Genomic DNA, 26,521 nt, shown 5'->3' with positions numbered 1-26,521 from the left:
GAAGTTACAATTCTCACAGAAAATAAAAAAAGGGAAAAAACCCATCATGCATTCCACAGAAAAATGTTAGGTACAAAGATACTTACTATCAAAAATATAATAATGTGTTTTGACTTGGCAGAATCTTACTTCTCACCACAAAATGTCTTCAAAGTAAACAGTGAACTTTACAGAACTTAATGATCCCAGAAGTTCTGAAACAGAAATAACTCTTGGGGAATTTGTTTGGGAAATCACAGAATGGTTAAGCTGGACAGGATCACAGTGGAGCATGGTCCAACCTCCCTGCTTCCTAGAGCCCATTGCACAGGATTGTGTCCGGACAGTTCTTGAGTATCTCCAGTGAAGAGACTCCATAACCTCTCTGGGCAATCAGACTCTAGGCTTGCAACTGTAAGATTAGAAAGTAATGTAAATATTTTGAAATTGTTTAAAGACTTCATTCATTTGGTAAAGCTGCTATCCCACATCCTTTAAAATGCAATTTGATTTTGACACAGAAGTTTTCATGTTTCCCTTGAGCAAGAAGATTTATTTCTGCTGTCACACAGCAGAAATTAAACTTCTAGATGATGATAGTTGTTCTCAATGATCTTCAAATTTCTTCCACCAAAGTCTCCATGTGATGTAATAACATGTATTGTCCTCAAACTCAGTGTCCTGTTTTTTTTTTCATTTAGTTCGAAATAGGAACCCAAAGTTCAATGGGTAACATCACTTTCTCTCAGAAAGTACTAGATTTGACAAAGTTTCATGTAAGTTCATGCTAAAACATTCTTCTGCATTTTCCTCTTCAATTCAGTGCTCCTTTATTCACCTCTGCAAAGTCTGCACGCATCTTTTTCATGGTCTGCTCAGGGAAACATCTGAAAAAGCAAATATTTCTTCCATCTCCACTTGCAGTGGAGACTGAATTGCTCTGAAAATTTTTCACCTTCCTGTTTCACAGGCACATTGTTGATGTTTGAAACTGACAGATCTTGACAGATCTTATTCATCACAATAAAACTTGAGACTTTTGTAGGCCCCACATAGCCTGCCCATTGCCCAGGGTGTTTAAACAGGCTGTGGAGATCAGCTGGCCCTTGCTCTTTGGGTCAGCACGCTGGTGGAGGGCAAGGAGAAATCATACCATACAGCTATCAGAGGAACCTCTTTGAAGCTATTGGGGAAACAGCAAATATGGCCAAAGTGAGAAAATTTGTATGTTGGACTCAGAGGAGACATGCCCACAGTGAAATGGGCTGTGGTTTCCCTCTCAAGCTTTTTAGACTGGGGTTGTTATATCTAAGGCCGTTAAGCAGCACTCAAATGCCCCCAAGTGGAAGAGATCAGCTACTTCCATAGACGCTTTTCTTCCTTATGAGGCCAACAGCTCTGAGGTTTTCCTGTGGGCCACTACAGCTCATCCATCTTCCCAGTCCTTGGTCAGTTGAAAACACATTATCCAGTGCTGCTAAATGTGAGGTAGAATAGGGTAGGCAAGGAACACCAGGCAGACCAGGGTCCACTCTTACACAGTGCAGGTGGCTGTGGAAGAGATTTGCTGGAGCTTCAGTAATTCTGTATATAGAAACCCAAATGCTACATTTGGTCCTGAACTTTCTCTTAAAAAACTGAGGGAGTGTTCAGCATATCAATGCTAATAGGCAGGCTGAGCCTCAAAAATAACTCAAAAGGCACCTAAGAAGTATAAGTCATGCACAGAGTTGTACTCCACAGCAGGATTTTCAGGTGTTCTGTAGGTATGCATTTTCCACCCATATTGTTTTCTCAATCTCTCTCTCTCTCTCTCTCTCACCAGGTCCTGTCTGAAAGTGTCTCTGTTTCCATCAGCTCCTACAAAGCATGTGAGATTATGTGGTTTAACCCCTGCTTACTTTTCTGGAGCCAGCCAGATCAGCCAGCATGACCTGGAGGATATAATAGGGTAGAGCGTGAAACGTGTTCGGCTGAATAGGGTTGCTTCTGAGTGTTCAGGGCTCAGGAAAGGTAAATGAGGAGACTCTAGAGGCAGCTATAAGACCATCATGCTCTTGGCACAAATTGGTAAAGAGATGTTGTTCTGGACCACCTGGGCAACATGGTGGGTGCTGAAACTTAGGCTTGAAAGCCAAGTTGTTGGGACAGATAATGAATATAGTCATGGAAATAATCACTGTATAAAATATCCATTGACTAAATTACAAAAACTAATATTTTAGCTTTGAGCCACAGTAGAGATTGAAAACAGCAGGTGGATTTTTTTTAGAGTACTGTTACATTGTCATGGATAACACTGGTATTGCTGTTTAAACACTCTTCGCTCCACATATTTTAAATGCACAGACCATGAAGTAGGAATCCTTGTGTATGGCCACAAGCAAGTCTAAAACCTTGTCTCACTGAGCTGCAAGTACCAGACTGTCTTTTTCCAAGTACTTTTCAAGTCACTGCTCTCTGTCTTACAGCGCCAGATTCTACTTCTTCCTCATTTCTCATCAATATTTTTTCTTTTCAGGTTGAAGATTAAAAAGCATCCTTTTGTCTCTCCTTATAATTGCTATTAAGACCCACAGTGTTTCCCAGGAAAACTAAAGTCCTCCAATTTATTTACTTTTATAACCTCAGTCTTAATCTTCTGAAGTACAATCAGAAATATAACAGTAGCCCAACAGAAGGATAAAACACAAGAGTTTAATGGCATAGAGAAAATTGCTTTTGCCCATGGATAAGAACCAAAATACTTGTTGCACAGGTTTTGGAAGTTTTAACCTTGGTCACTTACGCATCTCGTATCTAACAAGACGTAATATATTATTTTTCCAATTTTAACGCAAAAAGTGAAGAGGCGGTTTATGTTGTTAGTGTGCTCCTGTAAACTCAGCAAAACCTAGTTCTGTGAGGGAAGGAGGTGCTCAGTATGCAGATGAGTTGGGAACTGCTTCTATTTCTAAAGGTGCCCTGCTAACATGAACTCACGCTGGGGTACAATTCCAGTGCTGCCTTGACTGCACAATGAAATAAGGGATCCAAACAACTACCAGTGTTTTCCCTGCTATTGATAATACTTCTAAAAAACCTTTCATTTTCATCTTGTATTACTGTAATCTAACAGCTCTGCATATATCTTTGGAATGCTGTCTTTACATGAATAATGCAGGTTCATAAAATATTCAGTATCTATGCTGTGACATAATGAGAAGATTTTCTGCTCTTGTCAGGATATCAATTGGAGAATGCTTGATCCTGCTCCCAATTTTTGTTAGTTTGACACATACAATTAAATTTTATAATACATTACAGTTATTTGCCTGAACTGTATAAATTACACTATATTCATTGTGCAGGCTGAAGATGTCTCTATACTGAATACCATTTAGAGGTAAAATTTACTCCAAAATGGTCTGTCTGCTTCTCTGCTGTGTCAATTGTGAAAGGATTTCTGCATGCAGGAATGCAGACTGATGTGCATAAATTACATGTAAACACCTGGCTTAACAGGTACAAACTAGAGAAAAACTACTACAAAGTAATTGTGATGAACATTTTTGCAGATGTAGTAGTTGATGCCAAGCATCATAAAGCAGCCACCTGCACCTACAAAAGATACACAGCTTGTAAGCATTTTGCAGTTCATCAACAGGCTTGTTGTAGCACTCCTGCTATAACACACTGATGAGTGTATGCAATGTGCTATTTCCATCTACTTATTATAAATATAGCCTAGAGTGATTTCTGTTTGGTCTGACAAGAAACTGATCCCTGATTTTGGTTTTCCCAGACAAAAGTAAGTTAACAAAGACCCTGACCAGAGTAACCGAGCACAGCAAAAAGCAAGTATGCTCTACCTTACATCTGTACAAAATATCAAAGGAATTGATGTGTCCCAAATTTCTGTACTTCCTAATCATTCTCAAGTCTAGGAGCCAGAAGCCATTGACAGCAGATATAGTGAAAGGGTCAATTATATTATCTAGATATTTAAGATGGCCTCCTAGAGATATCTCAAAGCTAGCTTTACATTCTAAAGGCATCCGATTCAGAGAGGACAATGCCAGGACATTCCCCACTCCCAGCCCTCCCCACTCAGCAAAGGCATGACTGCACATGGCATCACCATTGGCCTGGCTTTTCCTCTGTGCTCCATGTGGTGCCTGGAGGCAGGTACTACATTTTGCTCTTGTTTCAGTACAGGAAGTCTGAAATGACAAGAGGGGTTGCTGGAACAAAGCTTTTATCCAAGGTGCCAGGGTGCATATTACATGCCATGGGTCAAGGCTAAGGCACATAAAAGAATGTGCAAGGATATGAGCTTGGCAGCTCAGTCAATAGCACAGTGTTGCAGACCACTGTAGGGCAGAAGACAATCCTGACAGGGCCCTCTATGTACTGCCTACAGGGAGAGGTGCCTTACGTGACCATTGCCCAGAATCATACCTAAGGGCAACTAGTTGGTTATCACCCAAAAAAAAAAGCAAATTTACACACATGCAGCACCCAAGTATGTGAAAATTCATGACTGGTTCAAAAGAACAGACCAGAGAACAAAGCGAACACCACTGCTAAATCCACTAATGGAAGGGATCATAAGAAGTGTCATTGCACGGCTCAAGGGCAATTCATTCACACTATCAAGTATGCTCTTGCATCCAAAGAAAGCCTCAAAGGACTACAGCTCCAAGCCAGCTTTGACTGAAACCTGGCAGGACTGTGACCATATGGTTGGTTTGTACACTGACTGTGAGACACCGACAAGATTATGCCAACTGGAGGAGTAAGGGTCAACCTCAGTTCAAAGATCTATAAAAAGAAAAGCCAAGGGGCACATTTCCTTCTGGTCCTTTCTAATGTGTTGGTGATTTTTACAACTTCAAATTTAGCTGCTTGGAGACCTGCTGAGTTACAAGTTCTGCAGCATCCCACTCACTTTGCATGTAGTGCTTTTAAACAACAAAATTTATTTACACATGAATTGACAAAGTGCCCCTTCGCTTATAGTCCTAAAACAGAGAGAGAAAAAAAAGAATAAATAGTTCAAAGAGCATCTGTTTTTTTATATGTGTACATCTCTCAGATGAACTCAACAGTAGATTGATCACTAAGACTGAAAGTGAATAGTGACTATGGACAGAACGTAAATAGTAAAAAATTTGACATTTAAATACAAATTTCAACAAGACAAGTTTCTAGACTTTATATCATACAATACTCTCCTGTATTTTCCATTCTGTCTTTGTGCTATACTCTCCTGAATATAATGCTCTTTCTAAAAAGACATGTGAAATATTGCAGTAATTGTCTTTTAAGTGTTCCAAATATCACACAATATACTCAAAGAGAGGAGAGTGCTGTTGATACTCTGTGGTGTTATATCCTGAGGTTTAAAATCCAAATGTAAACCATCATGTACTTATTCCCATTTCTATTTATTAAAAAAAAATCTGCAAACAACATTTATACTAATATAAATTACAAAACCTTCTAGAAACAATATTCACCTTTTCAGCTGGGACAATTCATTGAGAAGGAATTTTATCAGACGTTTGGAATAAACTGTACCTCACAACTATGTTTATAAACTCGCAAACTCATCTGGCAAACACCTTTCATCACTCCCACTAAATACTTTCAGATAATACATAAAAGATAATGCAATTAGTCCCTTAATATACACGATATATTTTTCTGACATACGTAGAGCAAAGGAACAAAAAGCACCAATCCTAACAAAAGGAGACTTCACTGAATTGTTGTCAATGGTTGTATTAATGCTTTGATGGCATTTTAGACAGTGTACAGCAGAATCTCACCTTTTGACTGTATTTTTCACTGAAAATCAAACTTGCAGACTCAGACTCAACAGTTTTAGATTTCAAAGTAGCATTACTTATCCAACAGCTCCTAGTTATTTGCATGAAACTGAAGTAGCACTTTGAGAGCAAATGACAGGAAAAGGTCCATGCTCAAAACAAAAGCAAACAAGAAGTGGAAAATCAGGCCATTGTTTACTACCTGACAGTGGTCTCAAAACCTTAAGCAACTGCTTTTACAAACTGTATCTCCTTTAGATGTCTTAGACAAATTCACTGAAAAAAAAAAAGAAAAATAGAAACAAGCATGTGTTTTATATGTTTATTCTGATACTTATGATTTTTTCACGTCAGAGAAGAAAACCTGTGTTTAACCAGGACACATGTATCTTAAGGTAAAGCAAGGATATCTGGTCAGAAAAAGATCAGTTATGGCTTCTCAAATTACTTTATGAAGATTAATTGTTCTGTCCACATACTTGCAATGAAGAGAAAAGAGCCACTGTCTGTCAGCCAAAATGAGGCAATCAAAGATGATGTATAGCAATGAGTTTCTACTGCTGGGACTGTGCTAAGCACACTTTATAAACATACAGAAATGAAAGCATCTTAATTATCTTCTTCACACATATGCAAAGAGCCATATAAAAGCAGAATATGTCAGTGAAACTGGTAATGTTCTTCAACTCCTAAAGCCTATTTCAATAAAATTCAATTAGTAAAACAAAAAAAGCCATGTTTCCAACAAAATATCTACTATATAAACAGTTTATAAAATATCAAGCACTCACTTTCTCATATACTCTTGGCTTTTTTGTTAGACGGGAGGGGAATGCAAGACACAACGAAGTAAGATGCTCAGAAGAGCTGTTAGCACTTCAACAGTAACATTTTTACAAAAAACACAGCCCTATATTACATTTCTTGTAACCAGCCAAGCCCTCTCAGAGAACTGACATATGGTATAGAGATAAAATTTATCCAAGGGCAGGATGCTGGGACACAGCTTGCAGTTAATACAGCAGGGGAAAATGAAATGCAATGCAGAAAAAATAGAGATTTTTCAGATAAACTAAACCAACATTTCATTTCATTAGGAATTTATACATATTTAAGTAACTTGATGTCTTTTGTGGTTCCAGGCAGCCATAACAATTTTAGTAAATTTGACTTTTTCAGTAAATCTACACAATTACAAATAGTTCAGCATTTTTTATTAAAAACATAACATGACAGCATTATTACTAAAAGACAATATTTTACAAGATGATACCACCAATAGGACAATTTATAAAGCATAACTAATAAAGAAATTCACTGTTATTGTGCATGTTTAAAAAGTTTCCTGAGAACTGTGTGTTGTGCATGGTGGCAGCCCAAACACTAATTATTTTAACAACCTCCAAAACACCTGTAAATTGAAACACTGACAAAACCACTAAGTGCTAGAGTATCTTCCAGTAAAAAGCTGTTAAATGCCTTTTTGTACAGTTGACAAGTTTCTGAATAATAGCTTAACCCTAATTTAATTTCACAGCATAGTAATTAGGAGACATTACAGCTTCAGAAACAGTCCCTTCCTTTTCATCTCAATTACCAATCAGTGAAACAATCTGAAAATGCTTTTACCTTTTCAGTAGTTTGATTTGCTCCGAACTGCAACTTTCAAGCTCTCTAGGTTTTATTTTACCACTACCAGAAGTTCCCAGGTGGATATCACATTTCCCTTTAAAATTATTACTAACCTGCCTTTAAGATATAATTTCTAATGTATTAGATCAACGTAGTATCATACCAACTTCGGTTTTTCTTTAGTGACTGTAGCATTAGTTATAACTCCAGACCATCATACATTGCTAAAGCAAGACTCACGAACAGGCTCACCACAGTAAAACACAGAAAATACAGGCTTACCTTTGGCTTAAGCAAAATTAAACACTGGCTATGATATAATCCTTAGCGAGCAGCCAGCACCTAAAGCAGCTTCACCTTTGTTTAAATAACTTGTGCTGTTCCTGGGTAGAATAAACCTTTGGAGTCCTGGTATTGTCTCTCCTTTGTTATCCTGTAACCACTTGGCACAGCAGCATTGCGAGGAATGATCAAGTTGCTTCACTCACAAGTTCCTTTTACAACTGTGATTACATTACAGGGCCTTGCAGTGAAAAAAGTACTGAACTACCTGCCAGCTAGTACTTCATAATATATTGCTGAAAGGTTAAAAAAAATTCAGTCAGTAATGTATTTTCTAGTTATGTGCAAGCAGAGAAGAGCCCAAAATATTCTTAGCAACCTTGGCCGATGTATTTTTTTAATTCTGGTGGTCAAAATGTGATGAGGAGTCAGATAAATCCAGAATCACATTTGTCTGTCCTGGTGATTTTTACTCATTTTGCATGAATTTTTGTACAAAACCACCTGAAACTCTGCAATCCTGATAAAACATCAAATTAGCATTAAATACTAAGTTACAGTTATGCAACAGAAAAGTTTAAATGATGTTACTGTCTTAGAGGGACTTGAGCACAGCAGAGTTAAAAAAAGTTTCACTGACTGAAATGATCATGTGCATTCTGAGAACAGAATTTCTTTTTTTAATTACTCCTTTCATCTTTATACTTCCTTTTGAGGAAACAGATTTTGCAATATTTGTTTCTTTGTCAAATTGTTTCATTTCTCTAATACTCTATTCTAAAAATGTAATATACTTTCATTTTGCAAGTGGTTAAGAATCAGTTAATTTAACACACCTTTATTGACTTGGCATGCAAAATTGTAGGGACCAACATGCCTTCTCAGGGTGATTAGAGACAGAAAGGAGAAAGGAAATTATTCAGCATTTGTCAAGCCAAAAGAAGAGAACTATTTCAAACAGAATTATAATGAGAAAAAAAATTGAAACGTGCCCAATACAGTTCTGTAGATCTTCAAGCTATGGTAAAGTTCTAATTATTTAAAGTATCATAAAATAATTAAGGAGAAAAATGCCACAAGTTGAACTGTTCATTTCAGCTAATAAACATATAACAGGATTTATGATTGCAAATACTATAGAGGTGACAAACTCAAAATCCTCCCCAGCAGTGATGCAGTATGTCACTCCATGTCACTCCTGTGCAGAAATGTCCACGTATTTTCATTGCTTAGGCACAGATTTCCTATTTAGTGCAATAGTTGAAGTAATTTTTATCTTCTTGATAAATTTTGAAATGATGCTTAGAAAACCAGAAAGAGGGTGACATTGCCTTTTTGAAAAATACATAGCTGGATAGTATGTAATTCTGTCATGATGTGTGTTAAATTAAAAAAACCCAAATACAATTAAATGGAAAGATTTATCTCAGTACAGTGCCATGCTAGGAATGAAATGCTGATGCTGGTAGCTGTTATGTGCGCATGTCACTCTCCCAAGACCTGTCTTCAGCTTGTGCCTGCCACCTTGAGCAGTTTTACACAAAGCACTGCACTTGTGTCAAGTGTACAGAAGTTCCCTCCCACCCAGGTTCTTGCTTAGGGAAACTCAATGGAGGTTTAAAGTTGAAATAAAAAACACAGAGGGCGAGTTCCATGGCTCTATAGCCTCTTAGAAAGCCCTTTCAGTCACAACCTTTCCTCCTTTATGTTCCTTCTCCTAGTCCCAGGAAAAATCATTCAAAATATTTCTTATTTGTAAGGCCAAATCCCCTTTCCAGGATTAAAACTGTTTGACTTACTCTTCTGGATGTGTAACACAAAGGCTGAGCAAAAACTTGGCTTGTTCTTCCACCACTGAATCCAGAAATATGAACCTCAAACTCTCTACAAAGTAATTTTTTCTTGGCAGCTTCCAAAGTACCACACCTCAAACAAACTTTTATTTAAACTTTCTACAAATTTAGACAAAATTTTGCATGTTATTTTTGCAACCATGTTTGCACTGCTGTCCCTTGTATCCCCATCAGTGATCCCACTGAAGTTTCAGCTACAATAAACTATAACCATGCTCTTTTTTCAGCCAAAGTACCTGTGCTAATGTTTGCTTTTGAATTTCTTTGAACATGTAACTATCTAAAGTTCCAAGCCAGCTAGGTTGTGATGACATACTTCTCACCTTTGATGTCAGCCCAGGTAATAACTTCCAGAAGGGAGGCTAAAAACTCAGGAGAGGCTCCTTCTTTTGGTCAGCTAGAGTTCAAATCCAGCTAATAGTGGTCCTGGTGCAAAATTTATCTTTTGAAACAGCTGTTTATTGACAGTAGTAGTTAAGACAGGTAGGTAGTGAGCAAGACAGTCGCTTAATGTTTCCGTTTTCAAAGAGCTGCTTGTGGCATTACACTCAGACTGGTTTGCATTAGTTACAGCCGTCTGTGGGTAAAAACACCTACGGACTTGGGCAGAGGATCTGTGCCAGGTAAACACTGCATAACTGTAAGATATAATTGCTCCCTTTGTGTTTATATTATTTAAAGTGGACAACTGCACACAAAGACCTGGTTTAGAGACAGATCGTTCAGCCAAACTTCCCAAGCATAACTCCAGCATAAGTCTGCTATGAAATCCTAAGGTTTGCATCCAGTACTGCTGGTTTATGTCCATTATCAAATACACTCTGAGGAAAACTCTAATGACAAGATATAAAATTTCAACTGTGCCACAGACAGACATCAGCCCAAAAAACCTGTCATAGCATCAGTATTGCTTTTGGTATCTGGGCAAGGCAGGGAGCAATGTGAGACAGCAGGATTTTCTGCAACACCTTGCATTTTGCCATCAAAGACAATTGCATGTTACTTTTGCAGGTCCCTATGGCTGCTCGTTTCTCATCCTCCCCAGCTCTCCTCTCTTGGTTACAAACCTTACTTAGCAAGGAAGCACTTGGCTTTCCAAAAGGTTACACAAATGAGACAACAGTCAACAGACACAAGACAAAAACTGCACCAATACATGAAGTGTTGGTCTGTGACTTCCCTGGTAAATTACACTAAATTTTTATTATAAAGCAAGATTTTATTATTGTGACAGTTGGCTTGTTTTATAATAGATTTGTCATATAATTAATCTGTTACAAACATGATAAAAAGCTAAGAGAAATATAAGCACAATGGAGAATTAGCCATATATTATAAAATGAGAGCATCTGAATTACAACCAAGAAATATAAGCAGACAGTGAGCATTTACAAAATTTTAAAGCCCTTTCAAACACAAGGCAGAATGAGATGGGGGAAAAAAAAAGAAGTGGTGCTAATACAGCCTACCTCTACAGAAAAAACTGACTCCATCCCAAACTTCTAGTTATTTCTGAAGTGAAAACACTTCCAAACTGCTGTGCCAACGAAAACAGAGGGTTATGTGAAATACAGTTTTTAATGCAACTGTGCATGAATACTACTATGTTTAAGGATCAAAGGTACATTAGTTCAATGTCTTGAACTAATACAATATCCAGAAATGTTGTTGCATGTATGCTAGTAACAAAAAATACAATACAAAGCTAATTTCACTACTTCCAAACTATTTAACAGGCCATTTTCCTCTCTACGTATTATTCAAAAGCAGACACCAAGATTAAGCATTAAATTTTCCTGCTGTATTGATATAGAGGGCACTAACAAACCTATCACAGATGAAGAAATGACAACCATTTAATGATAATCTGGAAAACAAAACTTGCACATCAACATCGGCACCAAAGAAAATGAGAAAGTACAGCCGAAAATTGCACAGCTCTGTATGAAGTGAAATTTTCAAATCCACATCATAATAACAAACATGAAAATCTGCAATAATCAATCAGCCAGTCTGAACCACAGATTCCAAATTCTCAACTTACTTCTGGATAGCATATAAAAAGATGGCTCCCCAGAGTACATGGAACAAAATTAAAATACAGTAAACAAACCATATTTCCATGGTCCTAGGCTTACTACTGGTTAAACAAAACTAGCATTTTACAGTAATTTTAGACGCTGTAACTCAAGGCAAGCAGTACTACATCTTTCCAGGGATTTCAATATATATTAGCTCATGGATGAAGATCATAAAATACAAAAGTAAAACAAACTTGCCTTTCATAGCAGGATTATACCATGGTGCTTGAATCTTGCAGAGCTAATGGTTTGAAGGTCAGGCTCTTTGGAACAGATGCACTAATCTCTTATTATCTCTATATTAAACAAATTATTTCAGATAGTATTTTTTCTTGGAACTGACAGATAAAGCTCTATTTGCTTCTTAGGATTATTGTGATCATTAATGAGAGTGGTTCTATTGTGATCATTAATGAGAGTTTGAAGTGTGAGAGGATAGCTGCTATTGAGTGCAGGTTGGTATAAAAATAGCAATGGCCAGTTAAATAGCAGGCAAAAGTAAGACACATAAATTCCACACAGGTAAGATGCTGTCAAAATAAGGATTAAACACAATATATGCACAGAAAAAAAAAACATTCCCATGTACAAAATAAATCAAAATCACATAAGTTAATATTTAAGATCATAACACAGTCTTGCTTTATTATTAGGAAATACTGTTAAAGGAAACATGCAGTTTTATTATTATAACCTCTATAATAGATAAGATTTTAAAACTCCGTGAGTACAACAGAATCTGACAGACGATTTGAGATAAAACAACAAATAATAAAATATGCATAAACCCTAGCTTATTTATATAAAGCTGGTATTACTACCCTCCTGACTTAAGTAAGTTCTGGATGGACATAATACAATTAGCCAATTGGCAGGCAACTTCTAATAAAATCACAATGAAAGATGACATTGAGAGCATGCAAATACCATAAAACAAAGTTTGTGAAGCTCCTTGATAAATTAAAAGAAACTTCTACTGCCAGAATAAGTACAATGTAGAAGTGACTTTGAATAAACTTGAGTATCATACATAGATATTATAATAACTATTCCCCAGCCTTTAAATCACCATGATTATATGTTATTAAACACACACTCTTTAGGCTATGAAAAGTATCAAAACTAGTATGTCAGGTATTAGAAGGAGAATATTTTTGAAAAAGAGTCTGCAAACACAAGGTTCTCCCTATTAGTGAGACAGCGCTGAAGACAGGTAATGAAGACAATCTCCACTTTCTTTTGAAGTGAGTTTTAATGTGCATTTCCGTGGTAACAGGAGCCAATGTCACTGAAAAATGACTCAAATCTAAAATTTATTTTACTTAATAATACTTAATAATACTTTCATACAATGTGCCTGATTGCATACTGTTTTCACAAGAATATTTTTATTCATGGTATCTCCTATTTCCTCAGCTTCTAATATATGTATTTCATTTTTAGCAAGAACATATTCTAGAGGAAAATTGAAAGCATTTCTCTCAAGTCAAGAGCTTCCAATATATAGTCAGAAAAATTCTTAGAATAATTTATGGTTTTTTCCATTGAAATGTTTAAGTAAAATCAATCTTTCTAACCCTTGTCCAGTGGTGGTCTTTTTCTGAAGACTGCATTATGTGTAATGCCATCTTGGGAAAGAGGAAGATGCCCAATGAAGACCAAAACTTTTTCAAAGGCCTTAACTTCTCTATAGATTTTTCTGTTATCCTCAAAGGAATTTTGGGCTACACAAATCCGAAGTGCATGGTGTTGTTGAATATTTTCTTTCCCCCTATATCCAGGAGAAGTGGGGGTGTTTTTGTCTTACACATTCACAAAACCATGCAGAATTTTCACCAGCTCAAAGTTCATCTCCATGGGGCTATTCCCTGTGAAGCATACATAGGACTGGACCTCACCATCATGAGGATACTTAATGCATTACATTTAAATAAAATTCCAATACATTTGTAATGTGACAATTTTTGTTTCGACAGTGAGGAAAAGAATGAACCTTAGAAATCAAAGTTAACTTGCCTATAAACTCCTGTTCCAGCACAATGGTGCCCGAAAATTTGAAATATATGCTACTAGGCTATGATTTATATAAAACAGTTATATGTTTTTAATATAACTCCCAATCTGTGAGTTTATATTATGTTCTATTCTATTCACTCCAACAACACAATGATAAATAAAGCACCAACCCAGAATCATGGTGACATTCTGGTCTGCTTTTCTTCAGAATTACAAAGAGAAAGAAGAACATCTTGTGTACACTTAAGTGATCTCTTATCATACCACCTTCCTATTCAGCAAGGCAGGTAACCACAGTATTTTCAGGTATTTTATAAGATAATTTTGAAAGTGATAATCTATTATTTTGGTAAAAAACCTAGTAATTGGAATAAAAATGTTTTGTTACAGAGTTCAGCACTGTGCCATCAAGTAGAATAACAGATGTCACCATGCTATGTTCTGAAGTACAAAACATGAGCTAAAAGAACATTCAAAGGGATGTGAGTATAAACATACACATTTGCAAGGCAACCCAGTGATGGATGAATCTGTTTTAATTTAATTAATGAGCTGTTCACATATCCTATGCATTTCTTCACAGTTCAACCGAGTTCCCAGCTTAAAAGATTTTAGGGATCTTCTTACAGTCAGGTCCTGACTCAGCTTGTGGTCAACATACCTTCTCTAATATCACTAAAACACATCAACTAATCCGGTACCACTACTTGCTCATTTAGCTAACTTTACGCTGCAGAGAGTGATCGATGGTATTTACCCTCAAAGCAAGTAACCTTCAAAGAGTAATTAATTAAAATCCCCCAAATGGAAACATTCTTACTGGGACACAAGAAATGAAGATGCTAAATGAAACCGAGAATAATTGTACGCACAACCCACATTATACCCCAGCAGCACAGAGGTGAGTCCTACGTTAGCATGTGGTTTAGGCATCAAAAATTTGCTTTCAGTCACAGATTCCCATTTCAAGAAAGCTAACACTGTCCTGCTTTATATTGTAAACATTATTAAACATCTTTAACATGTAACTGATATATAGAGACGCACTTTAAGGTATGGAAATTTAATGTCCCACAGACTATTTCCTTAAAACAATACCCCTGTCTAAAGATTACATACAAGTGGTTACACACATGCATGCACACTATATTACTGAGATTACTGTTTCTCCTATCACATGTTCCTAGGTAAACAAACAGTTACAAATATCTCTAAACTCTCAGTTACAGTTGCAAGCTTTTTAGGAAGTCTTGGCTCTTCTGCAGACTGTGAGATTTTCAGCGGGTCACTTGCAGTCCTGGAGTTTGCTCCTCAATAAAATGGGACAATGGCACTTACCGTTCCTTTGTAAAATGCTTTAAGGTCTATGGCTGCCAACAATGCAAAGAACAAAGAACCATCACTACTTTAAAGAGGTCTGACATGAACTATAAAAGTCAGAACATAAATTAAGAGCACATAAAATAAATTGCACTATGAAGTTCAACAGTACATGTTTACATAGTAGCCGTAGCAGTTCTTGCTCCAGTTGGGATTGCAAAATGACTGCTATACTGCTTCTACAACACTAAGAGAATAGAAAACTTTGGACAACAGAAAAAGAAATCTGCAAAAGTTCATCCATTTATTCTACAGAACAGTCTTACTGGGCTACCAAATTCTTAAGCCTTGAAATAAATGGGATTTTAAGCATCAAACTCTCAAGAGCAATTGATTTATTAAAAATAAGAATATCCCACCAAGAGAGACCATTCTTATGCATAAAGAAAAACTACCTGTGCATGTAACATGTTGACTGGCATGCCTGTGGGAAGCTCTTTAAGTGAAAAAGGAATGTTGCAATGCAAAGCATCAATGTTCGCTTCTCAATTTTGCAACTTCATTTCATTCACAGTTCTTTTACAAAAACTGATGATCCTACTTATCTATGGTGTATGGCTTCTGTCACAAGTACTATCAATATTGTAGTCATGGGCACCACATGAACACAGATAAAGAGTAAAACATGAGAAGAAAGTCAGGAGATGTCATATTTGTCACACTAAATTGACATCACAGAATCACAGCATGGTTGGGGTTGGAAGTTACCTCTGGAGATCATCCAGTCCAATGCCCCTGCCAAGGCAGGGTCACCTGAAGCAGGTTACACAGGAACACATCCAGTGGGTTTTGAATGTCTCCAGAGAGGGAGACTCCACAACCTCCCTGGGCAGCTTGTTCAGTGCTCTGCCACCTTCAATGTAAAGTTCTTCCTCATGTTGAGGTGGGACTCCTTATGTTTTAGTTTATGGCCATTACCCCTTGCTTGACATCTGTGAGATATTCAAAGAATGTATTGATGAGATCCCCTCTCAGTCTCCTCTATCATCATTCAGCCTCCCTTCTTATGGGATCAACCACTGATCCAGCTGGACATTTGATTTCTCTCACTGTTTCTCTTCCTCACTTTGAACTCGATTAAACTTCATGCTGTCCAAATACTTTTTGCTCTTTTAACCACAGACTATTTGAAACCATAAGCAAAAAGGAGTATTTAAACAATACTAAGAAAGCATAGTATCAACAAAAGCACTGACACACAACCCCCAGGTAAGACCTATTTACTGCTCAGTGCACCAGCACCAGCCACAGGGCAGCACTGGGTGAGTGACAGCACACTGCAGCTTGCTGTGCTCCCCAGTTGCCCTTTGAAGACTAAGAGCATTATTATATTCCCAGCATGCAGAAACTGGCAGTACCATATCCTAGAAAAAAGTAATATTTTTATTAATGGTACACAAAAAAGAGAATATTATTAAAGTACTTACATTTTCATCAAAAACATTGTATCACAGGACGGTGCTGTTATTACATATTCTACTTGACCGATGACGATGTATGAAAGGCTTGGATCGTGACACTTGTACTGAGAGCACAACTAATTCAAGTTACAATAAATTTACAATTCACTGTATCATTTCCATCTACATGGTTATTCAGTTTTTGTTACTGGAAAGATTCATAGCAATTGCATAGTATTAGTTTTGATGATGACATTTGCTCATCAGAAAAAGTAGGATATTTAAGGAGACCACCAGACATTTGATCACATTCAAAACAATTAACCAATTGACTTAAAGATTATCCATTAAAGATCATTCACTACTTCTCAGGCTGACAACCTCACTTTCTTTAACATAAACATATTCATGGTTCCTTTCATGCAAACAATTGATACAAAAATATAAAACAGACATACATATAACTGCCTCTTGATTAGCATTCACACAGAGTCTTAGAAAACTGACTTTACATCTTACGGATGACGAGCAATCAGCACAGCAAATGAGAGAAACCACTTACGAGGCAGAGAATTACTGCATCTCAGCAAGATCATTATCTGACTTATGAAAATAGAATCAGAAATCTTAAGACAGTTGTACCTATGGAAAATAAGTGTGCCAAAGGCACTCTTGCACTTGTAATTTAAACTTTGCTATCACCCAGCAATATCAGGTTCAAGCCTGGTGCTGTGACACAGTTTGCTTATTGCACATAGAGCTGCAAGAACAATAAAGTTGCTACTTTATGTAGCCCAGAGGTGGTTATTTCTTAAGTAAGACCTCCTCTATCCAGACAACTCTGCCCTGTGCCTCTCCTCCATGCAAGATGGGCAACAGAAAACCGTGAAGGATTCAGCTACAGGATATGAAGGATTGGGGCAGCTGAAAGCCCTTGTTTCTGAGGGGGACCAAGGAAAGGGCTGGGAGCAGAAATAAAGGGGGCTGGGCATAGGCTAAGTAGGACTCAACTTACTGAATTTCAAATGTCTATAGATGTTGTACTGGAGCTAGTCATGCCAGACTCCTCTTAGAATATTTACAGAAACCCAGACATTTTAGGGGGAAGTTAGTTGTTACTATTTTTACTATTTTTACTATTTTTACTATTTTTACTTGAGGATGGATAAGCCATGGGTAGAAGTGAACATTTCTCTCTGCTGGCTAGAAAGAAAGCCTGAAGCGATGAACTGACAGCTACACTGTGGACACCTATACTTGTTTGGACTAATCCCGCCCTTTGTAACTACAGCTCCTGGTCCACTTCTTTGAAAAATGGTGCCTTTCTAGTTGTCAGGGACAGGGTTCATGTTCTATATCCCACAATCCCTCTCCAGCTCCTGAAGTACAGCTGTACCATGTAGTCTATTGAGGAAAACACAATGTGAGAGACATGGACTCATGGGATTCCTTGAAGAGCAAAGCAGTGGGAATTACTGGCTGAAAGATTTGTGCTCAGGTCTTTCTAGATGCAACCTTGGGTTTTTTATTTTTTAAATTAAAAATTGAAAATCTATGATGTCAAATATTCAGTCACCAGCACTTGCACAGAAAGAGTTGTCTCTGGACCATAAACACTAAGACTGGAGAGGGGCTTTTTGCCCTTTACAGAGTGTCCCCTGGCCCAAATCAGTAACCTTTAAATGGCATTGTGGTAGCCTGCTACAATCTGAAGCTGATTACTGGGAAAAGTCACTCTTCTGGGATTCTGGCCATGGGCAAACTTTGGACCAGAAACTACTGTGAGGCAGACTGTGAGGGAGAGCGTGAACCTTGGCTAAAAGGGGATCCCATAAAATTTCTTGACGTTGTTCCCAAGTTGGCTATAAACATAGCTATCCCCATGAAACATAGTATAGGGTAAAGGCCCATATACAGGCATGGAGCATAGAAATACTTCTTGAGCAAGAATAAACAAAACTGTATTTGCAACAATGTAAATGCTGTTAAAGAAAACTGTAAACTGCTACTCAAACTCATCACAGTTTCTACGCCACTTTCCCAGTCACTTTTTCTCCTGGATTCCCCAGTCCATGACAAAGGTTCAACTCTTAAGAGCTAACTCCTGCCCTGTGACTATAATCCCTGCCTAAAAACATTAAAGTTGCCTGTTCCAACACATGCTAGAGATGATAGCTCTCTTCTTGCTGTGATGTGTAGCCAGAGCTGTGAATTTTTCAACATCCAAGGAAAAGTAAGTGCAATATAAATGCAACTCGGTTCTTTCAAACCCAGCTCTTGGGGTGGTTGTGCCTCACAAGGACCATTACTAAGACTCCAGAAAAAGGGATTGGTTACTAGACTGGATCCTGTGTGTGACCTTTCTGAAGTGACCCCTTCACAGTGCAGTCGAGTACCTCTACCTAGGCAGAAGAACCTGGTCTTTAAATGGTATGCCTCTAAGTTAAAGACAACTGATTGCCTCAAAATGTTTTCCTGGTAAATGATTCCTTTCCCAGCAATAAATACTACTTCAGTGGAGAACTTCCATTATACAAAAAGCAAACCAATCCTACTGTGTATAAAACCTGGAGTTTGTTTTCCATGCCCCTTGAATATCTTTCCTAGTTAATGTTTGGAGTCCAGACTGAAGAAAGCAGATGAGCCTTGTCAAAGAAATCCCTTCACCCTGCCCTGACCATGAACTCTAGAAAAGAGCTGTTCAGGCAGAAGATCATTTGAAAAACTTTTAAAGACAGAGTAGTGGGTCAAACTTATCTACTTTTGTACATAAATCCTAGGTCACATCTATCCCTAATTAATTCAGTGTTTAAGTCTGGCCATGCTCTGAGAGAGAACACTTCACACCAGCAAGTCTAATCAAATGGCAGAGCTATAAATAAAGCCACCAAGAGCCACGTGAAAGCAAAAGTCATCAAAACAGCAACCCTGAGATTCCTGCCTGGAAGAACTTTTGGATATTTTAACCTGCTTTGTAAACAGGAAAGCCATTGGCACGTGCCTGTGCTAAGATAATTTGTGGTAGGTTCTGACAAGTTCTGGTCTGAAACCACAGAAATCATCACAAAAAAATGGATTCCCAAGACACTGATTCTTTCCCCAAAGACACAAAATCCACCACTAACACAGCCCCCCCTCCAGACTTTTAGTAGTGTTTCACACTGATATTTTCCAAGCACCACATAAAATCGAAGTTACCCAGTTAACCCAAGCTTCAAAGGCAGGAACTGTGTTGGGCAGCCACACTATCTTATCTAACCATGAAACTTCAGTGCTTCACAGATCACAGAATTAAAGCAGAAAGACAACTGCCTCCTCTGGGTTTAGCACTGACCTGGCTTGACCTAAAGCAGAGTCAAGCTTCCATCACATAGAGAATTTCTGGTGGACTGTCAGACATCTAGAGCTTCCAAGAAGAAAAACATCTCATTTCTAAGATTCCTGGAAGTGAGCCTTTTGAAGTGATTAGACACCAGAAACAGAATTTTTGCAATATGAAAAATGGTTGTATGGGTAAATGAAGTAAACTATATGTGAGTGTCTATCTGTGAGCATCAAGTATGTCTATAAATACTAAGGAATTTCAAAGCAATTCTCAGGGTAACTTTGAGGATAAAACCCCAACAGTTCATTGAATGAATACTGTAGTTTAATCTTTTAGCCTTTTGAATGTCTTAATTCTATGACACTGTGGTTAAATATTTGTAGACTTTAGTCTGAAAATCTAAACAAATTGTCCAATTTCAGTAAATTCAAGCAAGCTGAGACAGACCTGAGGATACACAGAGGCCACACATACTGTTGCTGAGCTCTAAGTAACTATATTGAGGTTTGTATGAAAGAAAACAGCAGTTCAACTTCAGCATTGCACAGTATTTTTATGCCGTACTCAGAATAAGTTATACCAAATAACTGACATACTCAGCCCCTAACAACAACATAGGAATCAATACAGATATAAACAAACATCACTTTTCACTGTTGGCTCCTTTTTGGAAGTTATATGGAAATCACTTCTAAAAATTGCTTATCAAAATAAAGAAAAGCTGGCAGAACATTCCGAAGCCTAATGAAAACGGTAAAACTATACCACAGTTGATAAAAAATATTTGTACTTTGACAGTGTGCCAGTGACTTAGAGATCTCATCATCTCTAACTTCCTGGGATGGTTTTTTTCTTTGTCTTTTCTTGGCAATTTGAAGAAAATTTAACAGATGCAATAAACTAGCTAGTCAAATGGAGTGGTCAAAAATCACTCAAAATTTAATTTGAATACTTCAAATACCAGTATATGTACAGAGAAAAAGACAGCATAAAAATAAAAGGATATATTCAGATATGAACCTGTTAAATGCTCACTGGTCTCTGACTGATTTGCTGAGAAAGCAATCACATCTGGTATGTTTTGATGAAAGCCATTCACAGGCACGGGGAGCAGACATTCCCAGGGGATAAAAGCCACTGCTCATCAGCTACGTTTATGCACGCACTGCAAGCAGATGCCACTGAAAAGCCAAGCTTTGTACTGAAGAAGAAATTAATTGGGCATCTCAATCCCCTTTTTCCCTTCTCTTTGTGTGTCAGACTAGTTGTTAGGAAGCAAGTTTGGACTAGCAAGTAATATGAGGTGCTTGTTTTCATCTCTTCTATCTTTGTTCTATTTTAAGACTTGCCAAAGTGGTTATTATTTATGTTAATTTAACTCATATGCCAGCCAAAGTATGAAGAGTACTCTGGGTAATAAAAGTTATACAGTCAGAGATCTAATTCCTTTGTCACACAGTTTACATTAAACTGCTGCTCCTTCTCTTCTTGGAAACAAAGTCAACACTGGACTGGCCACTAGCCCTGGGGAGCAGAAACACTGCCTGACTGATGCATGTGGGACCGAGGCCAGTGACTGTCCTTGTTTATCATCTGTCCACTCGTGTCCTGTTACCTGGGTCTCAGCCAGCTGAAGCCAACCTCCCTCCTTGATATCTAAAAAGTACTGGAGAAGGGAGTTGCTTTTAAGACTGTACCTCAGGTGTACTCAGACTCTTTCCTATCTATATGCAGAGTTCCTACTGGAGAGACTATGTACCCAGAGGGTTCTGAAAAGCTGGGTGAAAGTTTTCAGCTGAAATTTTTATTAAAAAAAAAAAAAAAAGATTCAGCAACACTGAAATATTTTGTGAACTGATACCTGCCCTGATACTGTTAGCATTTTATTTTAAAATGTCATTCATATTTATTCATAATTTAGGAAATACTTAAGCTAAATTTTGTCCTTTCAAGATCAAATAATAAACTTTTAGATTGGAAATAATTTTTCATCCATCTTAATAAATTGCAAAAAAATTATATATATATTTTTTAAGTTATATGAATATTTTTCCATAAATTTACTGAGTTCTGCATATTTCATTGCTTATGATACAGAATTTGGAGTATCTAAGGGCCATTATCTGTATTGCAGACTACTAGCTACCTTATATATACATATACATTTTTTATAAATACACTAACACAGCTGCAGTAAAAGCAGCAAGCTTTATTATTATTATGATTATTATTATTATCTTAATTATTATTTTTTCTTGAAAATCTCTTAAAAACAACTGGGTTTTGCCCTAGGTTAGGTTTACTGCTTTTTATTTTAATTCTGTTGCTAATAGTTCTATCCCTAGCCAAAAAAATTTGCTGAAAAAACCCTTAAAGCTCATCTTCACATTTACATGTAAAAGTGCTAAATAAGATTAAAATAATGTCTCTAATGCTTCTTTGGATTCACTAAATGCACCATTTTTTAACTCAGCCCACCAATACCTTATCATCAAACGTATGGATTTTTAAAAATGTTCTACAAACAAAAAAACCCCAAACCAAATCAAAAGAAAAAGCCCCCCCCAAAAAACCCTTCAAGATTTTTAACAAAGTCAGTTTTATTTTTTAAAAGATACCAAACCTCATAATTTCTTGGCCCTAATGGATTTAGAGATATGATACTTGTATCTGAAATAGTGTGTTGAACAGGCTATCTCATTAAAAAAAAAATAAAAATTAAGGTTTACGTTAAGTAATAAAAGGACTGCTTTTGAAAGGAAAAAAAAATCAGGTTTATCAAAATTAAGCTCAATCATCTGACTCTAAACAAAGAGGGCTTTGCTCTCCTGTGAGAAAGGAATGAATTCCTGTGCCACAGAGGAAGAACAGTTTTCCTCTGAATGACTGCAGGTACTCTAAAACTTTCTAGAAGTTCCAGAACACAATCTGTGGATCTAATCAGGCAAGAAGCATATGAAGAGTAATAAAACACAAGTTTTATATTGACATCCTCTTAAAGAGAGGCATTTACATAGAAATTTTTAATGTGAAGATAGTACAGGTTTTTTTCCCTCTTGGTAGTCCTTTGGCAACACTCTATTTCCTTTTTTCTGTCATAATTTTGGTATTATTTCAACTCTGTGTTTATGTTTGCACAAAGTGGAGCTTGTGAACACAGTGTGAATCAGATAAGAAAACAAATAAAAATCCTCTTTAAACAGAGCTCAGTTAAATATAGTCAGAACTGTAAGTAGGCCTTTTTATAAGACATTTCATAAGAAAACACAATATAAACATAACAGTGAAGCTACACTTATTAAAGACATTTTACATATTTTGAAATCATACAAAGCATGCATGTCATAGTTTAGGCATAATCAAGATTATACTTTGAGAAAGCTATAAATTCTCCTAAACCCCACACTGCTTACAAATTGGAAATAGCCCTAAGTACAGTTATTGCTGCAGTAATATCTCTATTTTAAAATCTGGGGAGAAGCTGCAAATACAAAAGCGAAGGAATACTTTCGAGTACAAGTCAAGCAACTATGTAACAGGAGAAAAAGTCACAATTTGCATTTCAGGAGAAAGGAAAAGAACCACATGTAACACTAACTCAGCAGAGAAGTGGGAGTTTGTTTGAAAATACTAGCCCTTATTAGGAAATCTTTTGGAAGATGAGTATCTGGAACTGAACTTTGTTTCTACTAAGGGTAGTGAATTTCTCAGCAAGACGGCAACAGTAACTAATAGAGAACATGCTTACATTCACTCAATAGTTTCAAAGAATTGAGTATCATTACTAGAACAAAAAGTTCTTCTTTCAAAAATAATCAGGTCTTTTTTTTTTTTTTTCAATATTCTTCATCCACTTGCTCATCACCCTCCCCTTCTTCCCCACCCCTTCCTGCAGAAACATTTGGGTGCAGGAGCGGCTCAGAGGTTTTGCTGGGACAAGGGTTGCTCTTTGCTGTTGGGTGTCAGGTGCAGAGCCCAGATCCTGTCACCATCCCTAAGGCACCATGAGCAGCCCTGCAGCCTCACTACAGACTTTTTTTAGATTGGCTGAAAAGAGAAATCTTCTAAATGTCCATCTCCCTGCATTCTTCTTTTTGTGCAATAGAGCCATTGTCCTCATAGATCATCACAACTATGCAGAGCAAGCTCTAAGGGCCTGCTCTGGGGAAAAAAACAACCCAGATAGGGAAGACTCACACAGAGATAATACTAAACAGACAAACAAGGCTAATGAGGGAGCTGCAGGACAGAGCACTACACTTCTGCTAAGCTGCTGAAAGTTACTTTTCAAGTACACACAGAGTAAAGTTAAGGAAAAGATTTTCAAACCACACAGACTAAAGATAACAAAACAGAGATATCTGTAGGTAAGGAAGCTCATGTGTATGAGCTCGAGCTTAGTATGTTTAGTATGCCCAATGCTCATACTAAGCATTCTTGCAGAGATAAATGCCCAACACAAGCAAGTACTTGGAAATGCTCCTCTGGAAAAACAGAGAACAACGTGTGAATTACAGAGGACCAGGTTAAACTGGTGAGGTAACTGTAGCGGTAAGACTCATGGTAATTCTGAATTCCAAGAAAATTTTCTGAATTTGCCATTAGAAAATCTGATATCTTGTAGCATTCCACTTGGATGAACAAGAGATAGCAATACAAAAAAGTAATATCAGAAAAATGAAAACAGCAAAAGGGTATTATGCTAGATAAGAAACAAACAACAAGAAAAAAAGACTGTTTCCCTACTGTGCTATATGCTCTGAGAGGTTTAAGATACTTCACTCTCTGTTCTGACTGTGAGAAACTTTACTGTAATTTTGACACAAATATAAAAGTTATTTGTAAGTAATTTATACCTGTTTGTTATTATAGCACAGTTTCTGATGGTGTTGTCCTTTAGATTCAAAAACTCTTGTGCCTTTTTTTTAATCTGGAAATTTTCATTACTCATTCTGAAAGGAATGAACTTGCAATCTGCATTGTCACAGTTTTTCTGAGTTCTACTATTCTATCCTGAAGTTCATCAGTCATAGAATCACAGACTAAGCTGAGTTGGAAGGGACCCACAAGGATCATCGGGTCTAACTCGTGGCCATGCACAGGACCATTCCCAAGAATCCTTCCCCTAGATTACCAGGAACTGACACTAAATCTGTTTCATCATCATATTCTAGCAGCATAAATGCTAGCTGTCAATAAAATATTAACAAAATCTGCCCATGGGTTTTGTCTTAGAAACTCAACTAGCAGACACTCTCTGGCTTGTTTTAATAAAACCAGTTGATGCCTCCCTCCTAACCAGTTTCTTCCTGACATCCAGTATTCCTTACTGATTCCCATGCTTTCTATCCAGTCTAATAATAATAGATGATTTACTGAATCCTAGATAAAATAAGTCCTTTGAACTTCTGTCTAGCACTCATTTCTTATCAAATAAGCAGAATTTCTTTCACTAGAGTTATAAAAAAATAAAGTCATGTTATGAGGTGCAAGAATCATACTCAGAAATGCATCCTTGTCATTCAATCAATCAAGAAATCAATATGAAATGTCAGGAAAAAAAAAAAAAAAACCTGACCACTGCATCAAAAGGTTGTCACAACCCTTGTAAAAAAATAACAGAATTATGGAAAGAAGAAATGATGTTCTCAAGAAAGACAACGAACAACCCATCCTTATCCCAAAACCCTCTGCCCTCCAGTATATTTTATTTCTTATTTATTATCTGCTTTTTCTGTCCATATTATCTAGACCTGTAGGAATTATTCATTATTCATTATATCATAAAATTACTACAAGGATGGACAGAAGAATAGTCCTACTGGCATTTCCAAAAAAGAGACTGAGAAAAAGAGATTAACAGAATTGGGGGGTAGGGTTTTGTGGTTTTGGTTTTTGATTGGCTGGTTTCTTTGTGGTTGGTTTTGTTTTTGTTTGTTTGGGGTTTTTGTGGGCTTTTGTGTTTTTTGTGGTTTTTTTTAAATAGCAGTGTCTACTCTGAAATGATACAGCCCTAAGCCTGGAAGGTTGCATTGCTTTTGCTTGAATTTCCATGTTTCCCAAGCGAGGTTATTTTTAACACAGCATAGAGGTGCTGTTAACAGTCACTAAGCACCTCCAGTGAACCATCCTATTCTCCATCAGCAGAGCAATGGATGAGGTTTTCTTTTCTAAATCTTTACCTTAACTTCAGTCATCCAACCATGAGAGAAAGCCTTCTTGATACCAGTCTTGGAAGGTGAAGTGTGGGGCAATCAATTGGATGAAGAAGAGTTCTTCAAGCTGCAGTGAGCTCGCAAAAGGAACATCCATATTCTGTGGGGTGCACGATTATCAGAACGTCACTGCTCAGTGACAATCTCCTCACTTAGATGACATTATCTTATCTGGAATTGGGAATTTGGTGCTTAATTCAAAAGAACGCAGAGAAAGCCACTTCTTTAAAGGGCAAATTACAGAAAATACACTTTAGCAGGATATTCCATTTTTTACATAGGGAAATATGTTATAAGATTGTCACATATTTTTGCTCAGACAAACACTTCAAGATTCCTTCCAAGTACCAGAGATACACATAAGTGAAAAGGGTTTTTTGTCATTCTGTTTTCACCTTGTGACAACACTTGATTTCAGCTCTGCTTCATGGTATGTAATCTGTCTCTGAAATGTTAATGCCCATGGCTTCATTTCAGGTTGTTGACATTGACCTTCACCAATAGAAGATGGAAAATAAATAACTTTGGTTCTGTGTAAGAAAAAT

At 37.1% G+C, this 26,521-nt stretch overlaps 1 protein-coding gene across 48 annotated transcripts in view; it reads right to left on the bottom strand.

Moving 5' to 3' along the window:
- Positions 1–26,521, bottom strand: part of RIMS1 (regulating synaptic membrane exocytosis 1) — a 316,131-nt gene that overhangs the window by 13,082 nt on the left and 276,528 nt on the right. The gene's annotated exons all lie outside the window — the stretch shown is intronic.

The sequence above is a fragment of the Corvus moneduloides genome, chromosome 3, assembly GCF_009650955.1.
Source record: "Corvus moneduloides isolate bCorMon1 chromosome 3, bCorMon1.pri, whole genome shotgun sequence".
NCBI lineage: Eukaryota > Metazoa > Chordata > Aves > Passeriformes > Corvidae > Corvus > Corvus moneduloides.
Note: the sequence above shows the minus strand (reverse complement) of the source record. Positions and strands in the feature narration are given on the sequence as shown.